Genomic DNA, 22,491 nt, shown 5'->3' with positions numbered 1-22,491 from the left:
CCCCTATCTAAAGCTAATCCCATCATTGTTTTCTGGATCCAGTCTACTTACTGCTTGTCACTTTGTTCAATTAATTGTAATCTTTATGTTTACCTCGAATTTATCTTTCCCTCTTGTTCACCATCTCTAAACTTAATATTCTCTCCCTCAAACACTCATTGTTTTCCTATCCCACTGCTAGCTCTATTCTTTCCTTTCAGAAGTTTGCTTCTTCCTCAGAGTATTATCCTATAATTCCTATCTCCAAAATCTTACCTCCCCATTAAGTTTTCTGTCTACTGCCCCGTGGCTTTAGTCACACCATCACACAGGAAATCCTATTGACCTCCCGATTTGGAACTTCTTAGATAATTTTAAGTCTTATTTATTTGACATCTTTGTGACATTGGATATTATTGATTCTTTTCTGGAATTTGGACTTTCTTCTATTGACATTTATGTCTCCGCTGGTACCTTAACTACTGGAAAGCAAGAATCATATTCTACTTAACTCTGGCCTTGATTTTATTAACTTAAATAAATTACTTAAAGCAAAAACAATGTGACAGGCAGAAAGGGAGGCTTCATCCAGGACAGACAAAAGAGGAAAAATCAAAATAGCCAACACCTAGTCATCAAACACACTTACTGAGGGAGATGATATTCTTAGCTTTACTTTTTTTTTTAAAAAAGATTATTTATTTATTTGATAGAGAGAGATCACAAGTAGATAGAGAGGCAGGCAGAGAGAGAGAGAGAGGGAAGCAGGCTCCCTGCCGAGCAGAGAGCCCGATGCGGGACTCAATCCCAGGACCCCGAGATCATGACCTGAGCCAAAGGCAGCGGCTTAACCCACTGAGCCACCCAGGCGCCCCCTTAGCTTTACTTTTGACCAGAGGACAGCCAAACCAGGGAGGTGAGAAAGCTCCTAAGCCACAGTCCTTTCACATCCAGTGCTCTCAAAGAGGTCTTGTCAGTGTACTCACGTGGTCATATACATTCTGCATAATTAAAAAAATAAAAATTACATACTTTAACCAAAATTAGTTAAGATTACTGCCTCTTTGCATTATGAGTTTCCTCTATAATATCCTTCCTTATTTGGAGAAAGTGGACCCAGCATCATGAAAAGGTAAATAGTCTGAGAAACCTACAATTTAAATAAATCTCATTGGGAAAGTTTTAATAAAATAAGTAAGAAACCACAAATTCCTGAATTGAAAATACACATGAATATTAAATTTACTTAGTAAAGATGAGAGAAAATGTAGATAAATTAATGCAAGTCAAAACAACAATAATAAATTCAAATAATTCTGACATGAAGGAGCTAATTGTAATGAAAAATGATTTCAGATCACACCCAAAGTAGTAACTCATGTAAAGGAAGAGATAAGTTTTGAACATGAGTAATTAATAGGCATTTGTGTTGTTTGATAGTCCAATTAATGAAGTGGCATAAATCATATAATCATATTGGAAAAGTATTTAAATTTCTTGCTGATGTGGCATGAAATACTGATATGGACCAGAATAACATAAAAATCACAATATAACATTAAGACCAGGACAGTAGTGACAAATGGGTTAATGGTTTTTATCAATTTGAACAGTACTTAAGGATAGGTACTATAGAGGAAAATGTGAAGTGTCTTGAAGTCCTACAACTAACATGCAAAAGACACTGAGCAGTTTTCTCGAATTTGACAAAAATTTTAGAATGTACTTGAATTTATAAATAATGGGAAATAGAAATTATAAAAAACAAACCTTCTTAAAATCTTCTACAGTAAATATTTCATTTCCTTTCTATTCTCTCTGTAGAAAATATTACAAATTTTCAAGGAATAGTCAAGGAATAGTCAACCAAAACAATTAGAAGAAAAGTGTTACGGAAATGTGCCAGGGATTAATTAATAAAAGGTTTTTCTCAGTTTGATGATGTAAAATATTTGCTAGCTTTTAATTTTAATTTGTTATATTGTTTGATTGTTTAATTTATATACCTTCACAATCTATTCACTTTATTACTGGTTTTGCATTTATAATTTCCATTCTTTTTTTTTTATAAAGAGTCTCCTTACCCCTGAATTGATATAAGCTTCAGTGCTCACAAAACTGGATCTGCATTTGTCTTTGCCTATTTTTCAGGCTTAGCTAAGCATATTAAAAACAAGAAGAATGCAGTCAGAATATATAAATTTATAAAAAGAAAATATTTTTCTTTAAACTATGTGAGATATTTTCAAACACAAGATTTCACAAAGCAATACTGACTGAGCCTAAAATGAGTTTTCTATTGGCCATTTGTTAAAAGTGGTAAAGGATTTTTTTTTTGGAAAAGACTTTAGAAACAGGGAATGGTTGTTTTTTAAATGATTTTATAGCAATATGCTGCAAACCATAGATTGTTCACAATTTCTGAACTACCTACTCTGTGCCAGGAACTCTTGAGGACTTTTTTTTAAATTATTTTATTTATTTGATAGAAATCACAAGTAGGCAGAGAGGCAGGCAGAGAGAGAGGAGGAAGCAGGCTCCCTGTGGAGCAGAAAGCCCGATGCGGGGCTCGATCCCAGGACCCTGGGATCATGACCTGAGCCGAAGGCAGAGGCTTTAACCCACTGAGCCAGCCAGGCGCCCCAACTCTTGAGGACTTTTAACTATAATGCTCAATAATACCTTCTAATCCCTTCTTTCAGTGGTGTCTGGGAAGAATATAAAAGAATAAATATAATTTTTGGTTGTACATGTTATGTTCAGGCTCCTATAACAAAAATAACATAGTCTGGGTGGCCTAAACAACAAATACTTATTTCTTATAGTTCTGGAGGCTGGGAAGTCTGTGTTTCAAGGACTGACAAATTCAGTGTCTGGTGAGAATCTATTCCTACTCTTGGTTCATTGTGGAAAAGGTGAGGGAGTTCTCTGGGATTTCTTCTTCTTAGGGCATTAATTTCACCCATGAGGCCTTGCCCCTACAGTCTAATCACCTTCCAAAGGCCTCACTTCCTAATACTCTGTTTTGAGGTTTAGGATTTCAACATATGAATTTGGGGGGAACACAAACATTCATTCCATAATGAAGGAAACAGTACAGAATGAATGAAATAAACAGCCCTGTAATAAACCATAATGGGAGAAAGGAGTGTTATTTTAGGTAAGGAGGTAAGAAAATCTTCCTAGGAATGAGAACCGAATGTTATATCTAAATGATGATAAGGAGGCAGACATAAAAAAAAAAAAATGCCAGGAAGAAATTTGTGCACAGGAAAGAGCAAATAAAAAATCTTTGATAATATATGGGTACTTTAAGTTTTGTGTTTACTTCTTAATATACTTACCAAGTATATTGGTATATACCAAGTATGTTGGTAAGTATATGTGGTTTTAATTAAACAGATTTTTATAATTCTTCCTCTGTCTAATATAGTATTCTTCATGAATGATACTTAAATATGCTGTGGAATACCTAGTACACATCCAATTTTGCCCACCTACAATTCAGTTAATAAGTCTCAAAGACCCTTGGAATCCTGTTTAAAATGAGCTTCCATGAGGGGCACCTGGGTGGCTCAGTGGTTTAAGCCTCTGCCTTCGGCTCAGGTCATCATCCCAGGGTCCTGGGATCGAGCCCCGCATCGGGCTCTCTGCTCAGTGGGGAGCCTGTTTCTCCTTCTCTCTCTGCCTGCCTCTCTGCCTACTTGTGGCCTCTCTCTGTTAAATAAATAAAATATTAAAAAAAAAAATGAGCTTCCATGCAACTCAGTATTTGTCTTGAATTAATTATGAAGCAAAAACATTTGATGAGAACTGATAATTGCATCACTAGCAAAGGGAGAGTCCTTGTTAGGGCTGTGACAAGTCAAATCATGACCTTAGTGCTTTTTGAAAAAACTTTATACTCGACAGCTTGCTGAAACAGCTCTTTGTAAAGTAATGCAGCAATTCATCACCTTCATAATTGATAATATATCCTATGAAATGATTTCATTTAAGGACAGACAAATAAAGGATACCATTTGAAAGAATGTAATGAATTTGAAAAATCAAAGAAATTTGAAATGGAAAAGCACACTAGGAGAATAATAGTCTGTGTAAAGTCTATTAAAATGCACTCTGTACTGGTCATGGAGTACAGAGTAAGATCTCAGGAGTCAGTCTGTCTGCTCTTTTACTTACTAGCTCTTTAACATTGAATGACTACTTAAACTCCCTGTACCTCAGTTTCCCAACAATGAAACATAACAATATTTACCTCATAAGTTTATTATAAACATGTAATAAAGATCTTTGCAAATAATAACTACCATTATTATTTTAATTGATTTTTAAATTTAAAATTTTTAAATTTTAAATTTTTATATTTAAATTTTAAATTTTCTAATTTTTTACATGTTTTAGGCAACTCCAACAAGTGAAAATACATTATCTACTGGTAAACAGACTTGGCAAAACATACTGCCTTCAGGCTACCATCTTAATTACGACCCTTTCCCTTTACTTTCCTTTGGTTGTATTTAAAGGTTTAGACTCAATGAAATAGAATGCAGTTATATAATGATAAATAAAATAGTGATAAACCCTATATCTTCCATTAAAAATGGATTTCAGTGAACTGTACTAACTGAAGTTTACTATCTTATTGAAACTCTACTCCTATGGTCCTTCTTGGTGATGTACACATAATATGTATGACCCTTCCAACACCCTGTAGCCTCTCTTGCATATTAGCTCCCTTTCAATGATCCTGTTCCTCTTCATTCCCCAAACTCTCAACTCCCAATCATGCTTGTCAATATCAGTAACTGCAAGAACATCCTACTTTCTGGTCACCACCAGATTCCACTCCAGAGGTTTTCCTTGTTCTGATATAAATAAGTATGTCCCACCAGAAGTTAGGATTTATAGACTTGATTTTGCACTTCCTCACCCCCATCATTGCTCCGCTTCTTCCCTTAGGAAGCTTAAAGTCCAATTATAATAAGCATTTTCTTGCATCTCCACCTCACTTCTCTTATCCTAACCCTGGTTTTGTCTTTGGCTAACCTTCAACTTCAATTAAATCTAACGTATCCACTCTGCATCTACACCAGAAACCATGTGGCTGAATGTGACAAAATAAGAGACAAAATTAACTGACTGTTCTTATTAAATTCAGGTTTACAATTCAGTCTTCAATGTCCCTGACAATCACACAATATTTTCCTGGTTTGTTCAGACTCACACATGCCAAGAAAACTATTCTCTGGTGTGACCTCTCTCTTTAAATCTCCAGAACTCCCACCACCCCCCATCTTTTTAATCCACTGATTACTTAGCTTTCTATTTCATTGAGAAAATGGAACAATTGGAGTACAACCTCGATAAACCCCTTAACAACAACATTACCTCCTTGTTTGCAATTATGCTAATATAATTTATGCTTTCTCCTGATAATTTGGATTCACTCTCTGTGCTTCTAGCAAGGCCAACACACCCATCTGTTCTCTTGATTCTAATCCCTTTCAGTTACTCAAGGAGATTAAGCTATTTTCCATATTAAAAAAAAAGATTTTATTTATGTATTTGAGAGAGAGATGGAGGGAGCAGAGATAGAGCAGGAGTGGGGACAGAAGGAGATGGAGAAGCCAGCCCCCTGATGAGCAGAGAGCTGAGACATGGGTCTCAGTCCCAGGACCCTGGGATCATGAACTGAACCAAAAGCAGACACTTAACCTATTGAGTCACCCAGGCTCCCCTCTCTTTTTATAATAGATTAATTTTCCCCCTCTACTGGATTTTTCTCTTAAGACTATGAACTGAATTGTATTTATATCACCTTAAAAATCAATTGGTTTCGTTATTACCTTCAGCTACCACACAATTCTCCCTTGTCCTTCATAGTAAAATACTACAAAAATATATATATCTTCAGTAACTGTGCTCTTCTCTCATTCTCCCTGAAAAACTCCAGAGGGCTTTCATACATGTCAACAGCCCTTGTCACCACTGCAAATCACCTCTGCTTTCCTGAAGCCAGTGGTAACATCTATAGCTTCTTCTCTCCCTTGACTCATCAGGACTTGACATTCTCTTATCTTTCAACCTTTCTTTTTTGGTTTCAGGACATGAAAATATCTTGGTTATTTTACTTATGTGGCCTTTACTTCTCTGTCTCGTTTTTATGTGTCTCCTTTCCCTCTGTAACTCCTAATTTCCCTGATTCTTTTGTATTAGACATATACAGGATTCCACTTTCTCAATCATATTTCAATATGAAAACACTCCATCACCAAACTCATCCAGATTAATGGTTTCATGGCTTTCCCCTGAGCGTTAACTGAGGGAATTTTAATTTGCTCTTCCTTCTGCTTGGAAAATCCTTCTTCTATATATTCATAGAGCAGAACCCCTCACCGCTTACAGATCTTCATTCAAAATGCCACAATCCCTTAATTTGTCTTCTGTGTTATCACCCTTTCATTTCTCTGTGGTTCAGTTTGAACATTTTTTTCTTTTCCTGATACTGTCTTCCAGTTTACTGATTCTCTCTTTAGTTGTGTTTAGTCGTCTATTAGAACTATACCCTGTGGTGTCTTTAAGTTCTATATTTTTTGTTTCTTTCTTACAACTTTTATATTCTGTGATATTTTTGAAGTCTTTATTGTTTAAATATTTATTTATTTAAAGAGAGAGAGAGAGAGTTGGGGGGAGGGGGCACAGAGAGAGGGTGAGAAAAAAATCTCATGCAGACTCCCCACTGAGCACAAAGCATAATGTGAGGCTCTATCTTACAACCCTGAGGTCATGACTGAGCCAAAATCAAATCAGACACTTAAGCAATGGAGCCACCCATGCTCCTCATCTTTCATTTTGTTTTAAGTATATTAAAGATAGTTAATTGAAAGTCTGGGCTTCAGAGATAGACTACAATATATGGAATCCGATAGTTTTTTTTTGTTTGTTTGTTTTTGTTTGTTTTTAAGTGGTTCTCTCTGTGTCTTTGTTTCTCTTGTTCTCTTTGTTATTCTCTCTTCATGCAGTTTGTTTGTTTGTTGTTTATTCATATAGTCTTGTCTCCTTTCATGCTTAATTAATTTTGAGTGAATGCTGGACATTACTTATGCAAAATCAGTGAAATAATTTGAGGCCTATTGTTATAGTTGTTATCTCCAGATAGAATTTTTTTTTTTCCATTTGGGAAGTGGGTGAGATGATAGAATTTGGGGATAATTTTAATCCAACTTAAAATACTAAGACATTTGAAGTTGAAATTTACTTTCTAAAAGGACCATTTCTCTTTCAGATCACTCTCACCTTTAAAATGTATGCATTTGAGCTCTCAAACCAGAGCATAAGTGGGAGTTATTACTGACACCCTCTGTTGATAAACCTGGTCTCTAATGTATTTACTCCTATCCCACAAAATTTTCAAATATGTCCCTAAATTTCTTAGACTCACACTAACTTTTCCAGATCAAGCAAATATACTTAGGGGTAAAAGTCCTCTGCATATTGGACTCTTAGTCTTAGTCTTTTGTCTAGGTTTTGGACCCATAATCATTCATAATCTTCTTAGTTCTATAATGACGTTAGACAGACATTGAAAAATATTTTAAACAACTTTCCTATATGTCCCCCATAGGAGGATTGGTTCAAATTACTCTCTCTCTATACTATATACTATAAGTATATACTCTATATACTTTTCTGTTATATCTGTATCTCTTATTTTATCTTTCCTCAATTTCAACACTGTCTCCCCATGTGTCGGCCAAAAAACATATTTATACATAACTGAAACATGAATGAAGTTAAGTAATTATTTTAGAAATCATAACATTTTGGAGAAATCACATTTCTCTGAATTAGTATATTAAAGTATTAGACATCCAATAATGGAGTAAATGGAAATAAAAATTTGAACTGCAATCTTTTTTATTTGTAGGAAATGTTAATTTTACATAAAAAAGAAAGCAGTTGAAAGCATTATGAATTGTTTTAACTGGACATCAGATACAAGATGGAATTGATTGTGCCAGAAAAAGTTAAACTAGAAGTTCAGTAGGCCTGCCCATAGGACTATGTGCACAAATGTATTTCCAAAAAGAAGTAAAAGCAAAGATTTTTCTACTGGTCTTTTAGTCATTACTCTCCTCTTCCTCCCCCTCCTCCCCCTTATCCCCCTCCTCTTCCCCCTTCTCCTCCAACTCCTCCTCCTTCTTCTTCTTGATTTTATTTATATATTTGAGAGAAAGAGAGAGACTTGTACAAGTTGGGGTGGGGCAGAGGTTGAAATAGACTCCCCTTTGAGCAGGGATCCAGACACCTGGGGCTCCATCCCAGGACACTGAGATCATAACCTGAGCCAAAAGCAGCTGCTTACTGACTGAGCCATCCAGGAGCTCCTACTCACTATTATTCTATTTTTTCTTCCCTATTGAATACTCTTAAGTTTCTAACCATCCCTGGGATTTGAGTATAGGCCAATCAAACAGTATCATTTATGGTCCCTTTGCGCATATCGAAGCACACAGTCACTTAGGTGACACTGGATGAATCCAGAAACATATTTTGGGTCAACAAAATTAGGACAAAAATCATAGGCCAAATCTAACAAAATGAGGTTTACTGGGTGGAGTGTTTCATTGACTATTTTTTCATTATTATGGAAAATAACTGAGTTCACACAAAATAGGCAATCTATTTTGAATAACTTTAATTTTCAGGTCCTCTTTTATGCAAGAAATGCATATTGAAAGCATTTCTGAACTTCAGTAAGATGAATGCTACTTTCAAAAGCAAAAATACCGTTAAAAAGGAAAGAGGAGCAGTCTAAAACACTTTGTTGAGAATAAGCATATCTATTTCTTGAAATCTCTCTTTGCAGTGCACTCTGTCAAACTGAGACCAAGGTGATGATAAAGACTGGATCCTCATTGCTTTCAGTAACAGGAAAAGCAGAGACCTAGAGATGTGATAAAAACAATGAACATTGTCAACTAAGGCTCATATACCTGAAAAATTAGCATTATAGACTAAAATTTTATGCATTTTGGTCCTTCCTTGAGAAAAAGAAAACAAAAAACAAAAAACATCTGTTCCTGCTTGCTTTTACATGTTTCTTATGAATATGGAAAATAGAGTAGAGCTCCAAAATTCTCCAGCCCCTGTTTGTCCAAATTTGATAGAGGAAATTGGGAGAAGATGAAGGAAAGGGTATTATAGTAGACTAAAAGATATTTTCTTGTGTTTTGTATTCAAAAGATGTGTATATACATTTGTATGTCTTTTATTCCCACTGCTCCATAAAAGGTATCACCTATGTAACATTAATCATTACAGACTTCCTCTTTAGTATCCCCTGCCATGCACTTAGTAAAATTAATTTCTTTATGGATTTGAAAAAAAATGATCTGCCTTGAAGAGAAAATTAGAATTTCTGACCCTATATAAAATGCCAACATACAAAAAAAAAAAAAAGTTTAGACATAGCCATAGTGATCTTCATGATCCTATGTACTTTGACAATATGGCCAAATTTAACATATTTGTGGACCTCAAATTACCTCATTACTTTGCATACCTGTTTTCCCAACTATGAAACTCTAATCAGTTTTGTTTTTTAAAATTTTTCTCTCAGATGTCTTTCAACTTCATCATTAATGCTGATGCTTAAATTAATTAAAATTTTAGATAATTGATTACATTTATATATTTCAGAATAACTCTGGAATATATAAAAAGTCACATCATCTTGGTTGTGTTTGCTATGTAAAGTTCACTTGACTGACTTATAATCCCCAAAAGTTTTAATCAAAATTTTAGTTACTGTGTAGATATAATTAAACAGTACAACTTAGAGATAGATTATCTTGGATGGGATACAATTAATCAGTCAGGAAGCCTTAAAAGATTTCCACTTCAGCAGTAGAGGCGGTCAGAGGGGGAGAGAGAGAAAGAGAGAGAGAGACAAACACACACATGCAGAGAGAGAGAGAGAGAGAGAGGAGAGAAGGAGAGAAACAGAGATTGACTGAATTCAGCCTCTAGATGACATCTCCAGTCCTTACTTGTGGGTTCCATCCAGACTGCTAAGAATCTTCCCTTATTTGCTTTGTGGACTAAGGACTGTGGATTTAGGACTTGCCTAGTCAGACCCTACAATTGTGTTAGCCAATTTTTATAATCAATTTCTGTCTCTGTCTCTGTTTCTATTTCTCTCTCCCTCTTTACCTGTCTTTCTTTCTCTCTCTAATTCCTTTTCCCTTTCTTCTCTATAGGTTCTGCTTCTCTGTTTGAACCCTGACTCATAATTAGTTCAAAACTTTTAATAAAAGTACTTATATTGAAGAAAACACATTTCTAAACAATAACACAGACACTAAGATACAATAGAGAGTTTTTAAAATTTTATTTTTATTAACAATTTATTTCTCAGAACAGTTTTACATTCATAGCAAAATTCAGAGGAAGGTACAGAGATTTCCCATATATCCTTGTCCCCACTCATGCACAGTCTCCCCTGTTACCAACATTCCCCACCAGAGTGGGACATTTGTGACAACTGATGAACCTGCCTTGACGCATAATTATCACCAAGGTCCATAGTTTACCTTGAGACTTACTGTTGTACATTCTGTGAGTCTGAACAAATTATAATGGCATATATCCTTAATTTTAGTAACATACAGAGTCTTTCCACTGCCCTAGAAATCCCCTGTGGTCTGCCTATTCATCCCACTACTCCACTCCCCTGCAACCACTGATCTTTATAATGTCTCCATAGTTTTGTCTTTTCCATAATGCCATACAGTTGTAATAATATATATATGTAATAATATATATATATGAATCATGTGAATGTAATCATATATATATGCAATTATGAATAAATCTGTTATAAATATTTGTGTGCAGGCTTTTAGGTGAACATGGTTTTTAATTCATTTGGGTAAATATCAAGGAGTCTAGTTGCTGGATTGCATGATAAGAGTATGTTTATTTTGTAAGAAACTTCCAGACTGTCTGTCTGACTGTATTATTTTGCATTCATACCAGCAATGCTAGTCTCTGTTGCTCTTCATTCTCATTCGTATTTGGTATTGTCTGTATTCTGCATTTTGGCCATTCTAATAGGTATATAGTTGTAACTCATTGTTGTTTTAATTTGTGTTTCCCTAATGACCTTTGATCTGGAACATGTCTTCAGGTGGATATCTTCCATCTGCATAACTCCTTTGGTGAGGTGCCTGTGAAGGTTTTTGGCCCATTTTTAATGAGGCTGTTTTCTTACGGTTAAAATTCAAAAGTCCTTGCATATTTTGGATGATAATCTTTTGTCAGATGTGTCTTTTGCAAATATTTTCTCCAAGTTTGTGTCTGTCTTTATATTCTTGACATGGTCTTTTTCAGAGCAGAAATTTTAATTTTACTGAAGTCCAGTGTACCAATTATTTATTTTTTGGATGATTTTTTGGTGTCCAAAATGCCATTGCCACACCCAAAGTCATCTAAGTTTTCTCTTATGTTACCTTCTGGGAATTTTATGTTTTTACATATTATATTTAGATTTCTGAACCATTTGAACTAATTTTTATAAAGAGTTTAGGGTCTGTGATTTTGTAAAGAGTTTAGGGGTTTTTTTTGTTGTTGTTGTTTTTTGTACATTTGGATGGCTAGTTGTTCTGGCACCATTTGTCAAAAACACCTATAGTCCTGTTTTGTTTGTTTATTTGTTGAGTTTCATCAAGAAAAGGGCAAATCACTTCCTCTATTTCTTATACTGGGCCTGGTCAAGATCCAGCACAGTGATTTCCTCCCTTCCTCCCTCCCTTCCTTCCTTCCTTCTTTCTTCCCTCCCTTCCTCTCTTCTTCCTTCCTTCCTTCCTTCCTTTCTTTCTTTCTTTCTTTCTTTCTCTCTTTCTTAAGGTCTAGAGGAAGGAAACTATCTCACATTGCACTCAGGACTGTGTCTTTAAAATGTCAATTTCATTTCTATTTTAGGCATGCTAAATGGAATAAAATTTAATAAACAAAGTAAAATCTTTTTTTTAAGAGACTTTATTTATTTATTTGACACACAGAGAAAGAGAGAGAGAGTGAGAGAGAGAGAGAGAGAGCACAAGCTGGAGAAGCTGCAGGCAGAGGGAGAGGGAGAAACAGGCTCTCCCCTGAGCAAGTAGCCCAATGTCGGCTCGATCCTAGGACCCTGGGATCATGACCTGAGCTGAAAGCCAACGTTTAAACAAGTGAGCCACCCCAGCACCTCAAAGTAAAGATTCTTTAAGAAGTAAATTTTCTCTCTGCTACAGAGAATATGATAGAAATGTTTTGTCCCATTTTATAGTATATACACATCTCCTGGTATGTGGAATATGCATATTCTGGCAACTTTACTATAAATTATAGACAGATAATATATAGATATATTATAAGTCTATGAAATACCAATGTAGTTTTTTCCCATGAATGTAAGATTGCATTAAAAAGTTTTAGAAAAATAAAATGGTAGGAAAGGGTTTTTTTCTGGCACATGACCTAATGTTAGACAGAAGTCGATTTTAACTGGAGATGCATCACTTACAAAACCAGGTTCCCAGTGTTGCAAGTTTTTGACCTCAGTACCTTTCCTATCATTCAGTCTGGTACTCTTGTAGACCACAAGAATATCGCATATACATAAGGAATATTTTAATGAGCCTCTGATTCTAATCTTAGAAAATTGATTTCCTCTTCCTGTTCCATAGTAGTATTTATATTGCCTAAAGGAATTTAATGATGACTATTTGTGCCTCAAAATTCTTTAAGATTGAATGTTATGGTTTCAGACAGTAAATCAGGTTACTACATAACTATTACAAGTTTGAACAATTACATATTTGGGTTTTTTTTTTAAGATTTTATTTATTTATTTGACAGACAGAGATCTCAAGTAGACAGAGAAGCAGGCAGAGAGAGAGGGGGAAGCAGGCTCCTTGCCGAGCAGAAAGCCTGATGTGGGACTCGATTCCAGGACCCTAGGATCATGACCCGAGCCGAAGGCAGAGGCTTTAATCCACTGAGCCACCCAGGCACCCCAACATATTTGGTTTCTGAAAGAGTATCTACAGCCTACAACACACAGGATACTTTTTCAGTGTATGATTTTGAATACAATATTTTACAAATTGTCAAACAGTGTTTTTATTTTTGATTACTCCATATGTAAAGAAAACATGCACAACTCTGAAGAAAAACTGAGGGCCTTAATATTTTAAACATATTTACAATTATTCATTTTAACGAGCTTCTAAAAGATTATATACATTTATAAAATGACCATTTGCAGGAGGTGGTATATATACTTAAACATTATAGGAGTTAGTTATATGAAAATAGTGATGTAATGATATCTTAGAAGAGTTTTAGTTTCATTTAGAAGAATATATCTATTTAACATCTATATTTTCAGTAACACATTTGTCTATATTGAACAGAAGACTTAAGTAAATAGTGTCTTAAAGAAGTAACAATTTATTTCTTCCACATAGAAAGCTGAAACAAGTGTGGAGCTGATGCACTTGAACAGCCATGTCCTCAGTGATCAGGCTCTTTCTATGCTTCTTTCTGTCATGCACAACGGGTAGACCCCTACCACCATGCTTGTCAATTAATGGAAGCAAGAGTTCTGCTATTCATGTGCATGTTCTAGAAAGGAAGAAAGTATGTTTAAGAGGTAAAAAGGTTTTTTTCATGACAAGACTTTTCTCTTCCTCCTCCTCTTCTTGTTTCTTTCTTTCTCTTTTTTTTCTTTCTTTCTTATCTTTTATTTGGGAATATGCTTCATATTCAGGGACTTGCACCGTATCTCATTGGAAATTTGTGTATATTGTGAATCCCCTGGTTGGAAGGGATGTTAATGAAGTATTTATTTCACTAATTTCTTTTAAAAAAAAGATTTTATTTATTTATTTGACAGAAAGAGAGAGAGATCACAAGTAGGCAGAGAGGGGGGAAGCAAGCTCCCTGCTGAGCAGAGGGCCCGATGCGGGGCTCAATCCCAGGACCCTGAGATCATGACCCGAGCCAAAGGCAGAGGCTTATCCCACTGAGCCACCCAGGCACCCCTATTTTACTAATTTCTAAAGTGGGAAAAGGAAATTAGAGGAAAGTTGGTAATAGAGGTTCAGTGAATTAACATTGTCAAATCCTTTGTTTTGTTCTGATATTATTATTATTTTTTATTATTATGTAACAAACCATCTTAGAATCTAGTGGTTTAAAAGTGACTTTGATTTTCAGATTTTATTTTCAAAATTTCCTAAGGAATTTAGGAAATGGCCAGTTGCTGAGTTTGTCTCTGATCCACATGGCATGGCATAAGTTAGAGCTCTTGGAAACATGTCAGAAGATCACAGCACAGAGCAGACAAGCTGTCGGAATTTCTGGCAATCTCACAATGCTATAGAAACAAAATATTGAGTTTGGAGATGCCAAGGAGCTCCAAATGTGGAGGTCCAAAATCCCAGAGAGAATGAAGATGTAGAGAAGTAAATCTGACATTCCAGTTTTCCTCTGGATGCATATGCCAATTTCATAAGCTGCATAGGGCTAAGAGATAACAAGGAAGTAAAATGTTTCTAAAACACAGAGAAGAATTTTCATCAGTCTCAAAGTGCTAGGGAGACAAAAATTGGAAATAGAATCTGCCAAAAAGGAAAGAATCTAGAATATCACAGCTCTCAGATAGGATAAATGTTAATATAGGGATTATTCAGAAGAAGAATCTTATAAAAAGTCTTTATAAAAATCTTATAAAAATTGTACTTAAATTTAAGTGGGCTCAGTTCCTGCTCTATCTTCCCTTCAAAAAATAGATTATACTCAATCTAAAGGCAATAATGCTTTCAGAATTTTCAAAAACATTCTATAAATAATTTCCAACTGGACTGTATTGAACTGTATACCCTAAAAGATATGTTCAAGTACTAATCGTGGTACCTATGACATAATGAAAAAAATCAACAGCTGTATAATTGGAGTCCCAGAAAATTAGGGCAGAAAGAATGAAGCAGAACCAATATTTGAAAAGATAATGGTGAGAAACATCTCTCTATATCCTCAGGACACTCTTTTGAACACTGATAGGGTAAATAAAAAGGAAACTCTCTTAGATTTTTATATTAAAAAGTTAAACAGTTAAACTCTGGTAATAGAAATAATATATAAGAAGAACACAGAAAGTGCAAGTTTTAACATAGGCAAAAATAGTATATACTCATTTTATAAAATAGGAACCCAAATTGTCAATAAATATACAAAAAGCTGATCAACCTTTTAAGTCCCCCAAATCCACAAGTCAAAACCACAGTCTGATACCACCGATGTGACAACCACTATAAGAGCAAAAGGAAAAGCCTGACAATCAAGATTCAACAATGGTTAAGAACAAAGAGCACCCAGAACGCTCACATAATACTGGGCACTCTTGCTCTTACCCCTGCAGAAAATTCTTTTTCATGTACTCTGTTGCAGCAATTTCCATCATGAGGTAAATATCCATCAAAGTTGTTTCCATCATTACCCAAAAGATATGTACAAGGATGTTCATAGCAGTACCACTCAAAATAAACAAAAAAAGTAACACCAAATGTTTATCAACATTGGAGGACAGAAAGAGATGTAGTGTATTAGAACAAAATGCCATACAGCACTAAGAATGAATGAGTGATTGCTATGCTCACAGAATATTTGCATGTTACAAGCACACTGTTGAATAGGTAAAGACAGATACATGTATGTACTGAATAACTCCATTTATCAAAAAACAACATCACAAAAATACTTGGAGACAAGCAACAAACCTGTATTGTTAGAATTCATGATCGTGGTTATTTTTTATAAAGTTTTTATTTATTTATTTGAGAGAGGGTAAAAAGAAAGAGAAAGAGAAGAAACAAACCAAACATATTTTTCATTGTGGATCATTGAAAATATTTTTAATTTAATCTCTGTGGCCAGTCCAGTAACTATTTTAAAATTCTGCGATACTAAATAGAATAATTCATAGCTGGGCATCCCGTATTTTTATTTGCTAAACGTGGGGGAGAGGAGAGAGGGCCAGAGAGATAGAAGTCACAGTTTTTTGTAGCCTAATCTCAGAAGTGACTATATCACAGCATCAGGCGATTCTATGTTACTTTTGCACATTTTATTAGAATAGCATAACTCAATGCCATGAATACCAAGAGGCGGGAATCTTTGAGGGGTCCTGTTAGAGGCCACCTCCAGCACCCCTTACAAAGGATCTTCACGGTCAGGTCCTGACTCTGCTCAGTACCTTCACGTTAAAATGCTGCCCCTCACCCCCTCCTCATCTGCCTTTGGCTCTCATTCAGTTTCTTTTGCTTCTTCCCAGAAGGCCTCTCCCTTTCACATTTGTTTACTTAACTTTCCTCATCTTTTGGATTTTACTTTTATTTCATTATATGTTATTTTTATCAATTCCACCTTAGGTCATAGGAGTAGGACCAGATAAAATATAAGATGCCCAGTTAAATTTGAACTTCAGATAAAAAATGCATATATGATCCTTATCTAGAATTCAAATTTCACTGGCATCCTATATTTTTATTTGCGAAATGTAGCAACTTTATCTGTGAGGGGCATAATAAATCCCTGAGTTCCGAGGTCAGGTCTGGCCTATAGGAGATACTCCATAAATATTTGTTGGGTCAGAAAGTGATAATTTTTATTCTTGTAGGTTTTTGGAAGAAATTAATTATGTAAATCAGGAGTACAATGTTTCTTATTTGTTTACTAACTTATGATTTGGAAAGAATCACTTACCATACTTTTACATAGGTCTCCTTTTCAATGAGCTGATATCAACTGTTCATAGTGATCTTATAACTTGTGTCAAATTTCCCCTTATCCAGAAAATCCTGACCTTATCATGCACTGTCTAGTAGACTAGGTAATCATATTTTAAAGTCATTTCAGAGACAGAATTGTGAAACACAAAACATTGTAATTTCAAAAGAACAACAGAAATAATTCGTGCCTTATTTGTTTTTCATTACAAGACAGTGTGAGCAGGACTGATGTGAGAACAAGCAGCCGAGAATGACGTAGTGAGAGCACACGGTGTGTACAAGGTACTTAGTGAATCTCCTCTTGAGTCCTTCTTCCCTCCTCATCATAACATACATACATTAGCCAAGACAAAATAATGAATCGTGGTGAAAATAGAAGCCTCTAACAATAATGGAAGACCTCAAAAGCAAAATGCATCTCTTCTTTTACATTTCTAATCCATTTAGAGAATTAGCCAAACAGCAGTAAAAAAAGGTAGTTGAGACTTGAATTAAGTTTGACTTTTGCTTTACCTTTTTTTTTTCTTTTTTTCTGATAGAGAGAGCACAAGAGGGGACAAAGGGGAAGGAGAGAAATAGACGGATAGGAGAATCTCAAGTAGGTTCCATTCCCATTGTGGAGGGCTTGATCTTACCACCCCGATATCACGATCTGAGTCAAAATCAAGAGCCTGGCATCTAACCGGCTGAGCCACCCAGGTTCCCCTGCTTTGCTTTTTTAAATTCATCCATCCATCTGCTCATTTACAACAGAGCCGAAGTTTACAACAAATCTGCTTTGGGAATAAAATGGGTGTATAGAGTACAAAGAATTTTTTTATGCAATGATTTAAGTCTTGATGTCTGACAGGAAATAATGATGAGCTTAAATAATGTCAGATTAGGGAACACAGAATCAGAAAGATCACCACGCAAGAGCAGGCAAACTCGTGGTGCAGCCCCTTCACACACAGACTACATCACTTAATTACTGGTTCAATGCTAGGTTAATAATTGCTATCAACTGTCACATTTACTTAAGGCTTTTCTGAGACGATATTAACAGTACACTGACATTGCAGCTTGAGATTTCTATCAAATAAGTATGCTAAGCAGCAAGTTTATGTGGAGGACCTCATTATACAGTATGCAGGCAAATGCATATTTTGAGGGGGTATTTTATTGAGATATAATTGACATATAACACTATATTAATTTAAGGTACACAATATAATGATTCAATACCTGTATATATTAGTAAAATGATTGCCACAATAAGTCTAGTTAATGTTCATGTTTTCCTTGTGATGAATACTTGTAAGATCTACTCTCTTAGCAGATTTATTGTAGTACTTTAGTTGGTATAAATAATGTTCAAAACAAAATAAAAATCTGTAATTTTTCATAGTTTATTCCTCCTAATGGAATCTGGTTAGGAAGACTGCCAGTCAAGATAAACAAAATGCACCACAGTTAGAGATTAGATTTAGGTTAATATTTTTTTTTTTCAAAAGTGAATTAAAGATTTTTAAATAGAGTATTCTGAATCATTATACTTAGAAACACTACAAATGTTTATTAGTACATTCATTCAACATCCTGTCTTTCAGTAAGTCTTGTTACATTTACGTTTAAACTATAGCCCAGCTGGGCCACATCTCTTCCCGTTCGCTGGTAGTAATATTCTGGCACAAGCCTCCACTATGTGATGCTTGCCAGGGCTACTTCCTGGATGGTCTGTATGCGGAACGTTCTTGACCTTCCTTCAGTCTGTCCTCCATTAAGCATCCAGAAGGATCTTTGTAAATAGATCAGAGCATGCCACTCCTCCAGTGAAAAAGACCTCATCTCATAAAGAGTAGTCAAGTGTTTTAAATGGCCTACAAGGTCTGCTACAACCTGGATACTTAACATTCACCTAATATTCTTCTTTCAGCCTCTTTAAGCTACACTGAATTTATGCTATTCCTAAAACGTACCACATCCATTCTTGCCTCAGAGAATACGTGCTTTCCCCTTTACCTAGAATACAGTTCCCGATATTTGATAGTGGCAGTATTTCCCATTAGATGTGTCTAATCAAATGTCACCTTCTCAGGAAAAGTTTTCCTGACTACTTCACCCTAAACAGGACGAATTCTTTCAAAGCAAAAATTCGTACCAAAGTTAAGCAGGCAAGGAAGACCACATTTAAAGATACTAAGGTAAGGGAGAGAGATTATAACTGAGTCTGAATGTAGCTTCACTGAAACAAAAGGAACACAGTTCATAAGATCTGGGGTCAGGAAGGCAGCTCTTAGGCCATTTGTGATTATTAATTGGCTTTATCCAAAGGAAAAATAAACTTTTCATACTTCAAGACAAGAGCTAATTTTACAACTTGGAGCAACATCCGACCTTAATTAGGCTCCAACCCTATCTTCCACTGATGACATTGCAAACGGATGGCTCTCAAGCCCTTGACAAATGAATCCATGGATTGTAAAACTGGAAAGAGGCTTTAGAAGGTTTTACATGTTAAAGGGGGCAAAGAAACTGTTTATAATTACAAGTTTTCTAAAGTAAATGTTCAAAAAAAGGAGGCCAATAACTTCCCTATACACTTGGAATGAGCAAATGGAATTTGAAATAAAAAACACAATACCATTTATATTAGAACACCCCCCCAACTGAAATAGATAGGGCATAAATCCAACAAAATATGTACAAGACCTATATGAGAAAAACTACAAAACTCTGATGAACAAAATCAAAGAAGTCAGTAAATGCAATATTCCATGCTTATGGATGAGAAGACTCAATATTGCTAAGAGGTCAATTCTTTCCAACTTCATCTATTTGTTCTATACGGTCCCAAACAAAATCCTGACACATTATTTTGTGGATACTGACAATTGACTCTAAAATTTATATGGAAAGGCAAAAAACAAACAAACAAACAAACAAACAAAAACAAAAACTAACAAACAAACAAACAAACCAAAAAACCCAGAATAGCCAACACAAATTGAAGGAGATATACAAAGTTGGAAGACAGCCATCATCCAACCTTAAGACTTACTGAAAGCTGAAGAAATGAAGAGTGTGGTATTGGAGGAAGAATAGACAAATAGATCAGTGGAACAGAACAGAGGTTTAGGAAAAAGAGTCTCACAAATATGGGCAACCGATATTTTAAAAAGTATCAAACACATTAATGGTGCAAAGATAGTCTCTTCTATGAATGGTGCTGGAACAACGAGCATCCACATGCAAAAAGATGACTGCAGAAACATGCTTTATACACATTTCACAAGAAATAGCTCCAAATGAATCAATGAATCCAACATAAGTTTAAAATGCAAAACTATAAAATTCTTAGAAGATAATGTAGGAGAAAACCCAGATGACCTTGTGTATGATAATGACTTTACAGATACAGCATGATCCAAAAGTATGGTCTATGAAAGAAACAAACTGGACTTCATTAAAATTAAAAGTAGTATCAAGAAAATGAGAAGATAAACCAGACTGGGGAAAAGTGTATGCAAAAAGACATCTATTAAAGGACTGTGATCCAAAATATACAAAACCTCTTAAAACTCAATGATAAGAAAACAAGCAACCTGATTTAAAAAATAAGCCAAAAACTTTAACGGATACTTCACCAAGCAAGATACACAGCAAATATTCACATGAAAAGATACTCTATATTGTATGTCGTCAGAGAAATGTAAGTTCAAACAACAATGAGATGCCATCACACACCTGTTAGAATGGCCAAAATCCAGAGCACTGACAATAATGCTGGTGAGGATGTGGAACAAGAAAAACTTTTCATTCATTGTTGATGGAAATGCAAAATGGTAAGTCACTTTGGAATAAAGTTTGACAGTATTTTCAAAATTAAGCATACCCTTACCATGGAATCCAAAAATTGTACTCCTCGGTATTTGTCTGTATGAGCTGAAGACTTGTCTGCACAAAATCCTGCACACACATGTGGATAGAAGGTTTATTCACAATTGCCAAACTGTGGAAGCAATCAAGATGACCTTCAGTAGGTGAGTGGACAAATAGACTGTGCTACATCCAGAAAATAGAATATTATTCTGTACTTAAAAGAAATAGACTGTCAAGTCATTAAAAGGCATGGAGGAAGCTTGAGTTTTGAATACTAAGAACTATGTGATGATGTGAAAAGGCCATGTAGTGTTTGATTCCAACTATAAGACATTCTAAAGAAAAGCAAAACTATAGAGACAGTGAAAACATAATTGGTTGTCAGAGGACAGGTAGAAGGAAGGGATGAAAAGGTAGAAAACAGAGGGGTTTTTAGGGCAGTGAAATACTCAGTATGAAAATGTATTGATGGATACGTGTCATTTTACGTTTGTCCAGTCTCCCAGAATGTATACCACCAATGGTAAACAGAGTCTAAACTACTGACATTAGGTGATAATGTTCTATCAATGTAGGTTCATCCATTATAACAAATGTAGCACTCTGGTGGGGGAACCTGTGCGTGTGTAAGGACAGGGAACATACGGTAACTCTCTCTGCTTTCCTCTCAGTATTGCTGTGAATCTCAATCTGCTCTAAAAAAATAAAGTTTATTAAATGGTAGTATTTATATATTGTGAAAAGGAAAAAAGAAAGAAAGAAAAGAAGGAAGGAAGGATGGAAAGAAGAAAGGAAGGAAGGAATGGAAAGGAGGAAGGGAAGGAGGGAGGGAGGGAGAGAGAGAAGAAAGACAGCCGGATTTGGATTCAGGAGGAAGGCTGTCCAAAATTTAGTGACACTGAGGGGAATGTTAAGGGTGTTTGGGTCATATTCTTGCCCCTATCACTTTACCTACATCCTTCCCCTGTCACTTTCTTCCCTCACTTAATTTTATATACCTTTTTTCTTTTCAGTTGGTTATAACTTGATTTTTTCTCCACAGACATATGTTTTATAACGACAGTTTTGCCTGTGAGGTTCAGAAACATATCTCCATAATATAGGTATATTTCTGGCACATAGTAGTTACTTTTAAAATAAGAAAAAATAAAATAAAATTAATTGATAATCAGACCATGCAATCAGTTATTATAAAAGCATAATGAGTTGAGAAAACAAAAACATGTTAAAGTAACACTGTTAACGTTATATAGGATATCTATCAGACTATATTTAAAATTAACTGACAATATTGAGGTAAGAAATTAACAAAAAATGTTGACCTGTCATATTCTCACCATATTTACATATGATGAATCCCATGAGCTAACACAAGTTTTTAAAAACAAACTTCCCTTTGCTTCAATGTCTCCGCATCTCAATTATAGGCTCTCACAAAGGTGATGATAATACTGATCCTTGAACAAATCTGAAGGGCAGAGTGAGAATGAGGGAAAAGACCTGCAGGGCCAGGAGCTGTTAGAAATCAGAGCCTGAGGCAAAAGCTTAGGTGTTAATGTTTTGTGGTGGAGTGTACTCCCAGGGAAGCACAAGAGTGATTTGTGATAAGCTGACTGCTCAGGACTACTAGCTATTTTCACTGAGGCTCTATAAAGCTGTTGCATCACTGAACCAAATCTGTAGTGGGGGAGAGGAAGAAGAAACCCACTAAGTCTTGTGTGGCATTGCAGGACTTGGGACCCTGTTGGGACCTGCCTGTGAGAGAGATCAGCAGCTGTTGCCCCACTGGCTTCAAATTAATCCTTCTTCCCCC

The sequence above is a fragment of the Meles meles genome, chromosome 12 (genome assembly GCF_922984935.1).
Source record: "Meles meles chromosome 12, mMelMel3.1 paternal haplotype, whole genome shotgun sequence".
NCBI classification, from domain to species: Eukaryota; Metazoa; Chordata; class Mammalia; order Carnivora; family Mustelidae; genus Meles; species Meles meles.
This window is presented reverse-complemented; position numbering follows the sequence as displayed.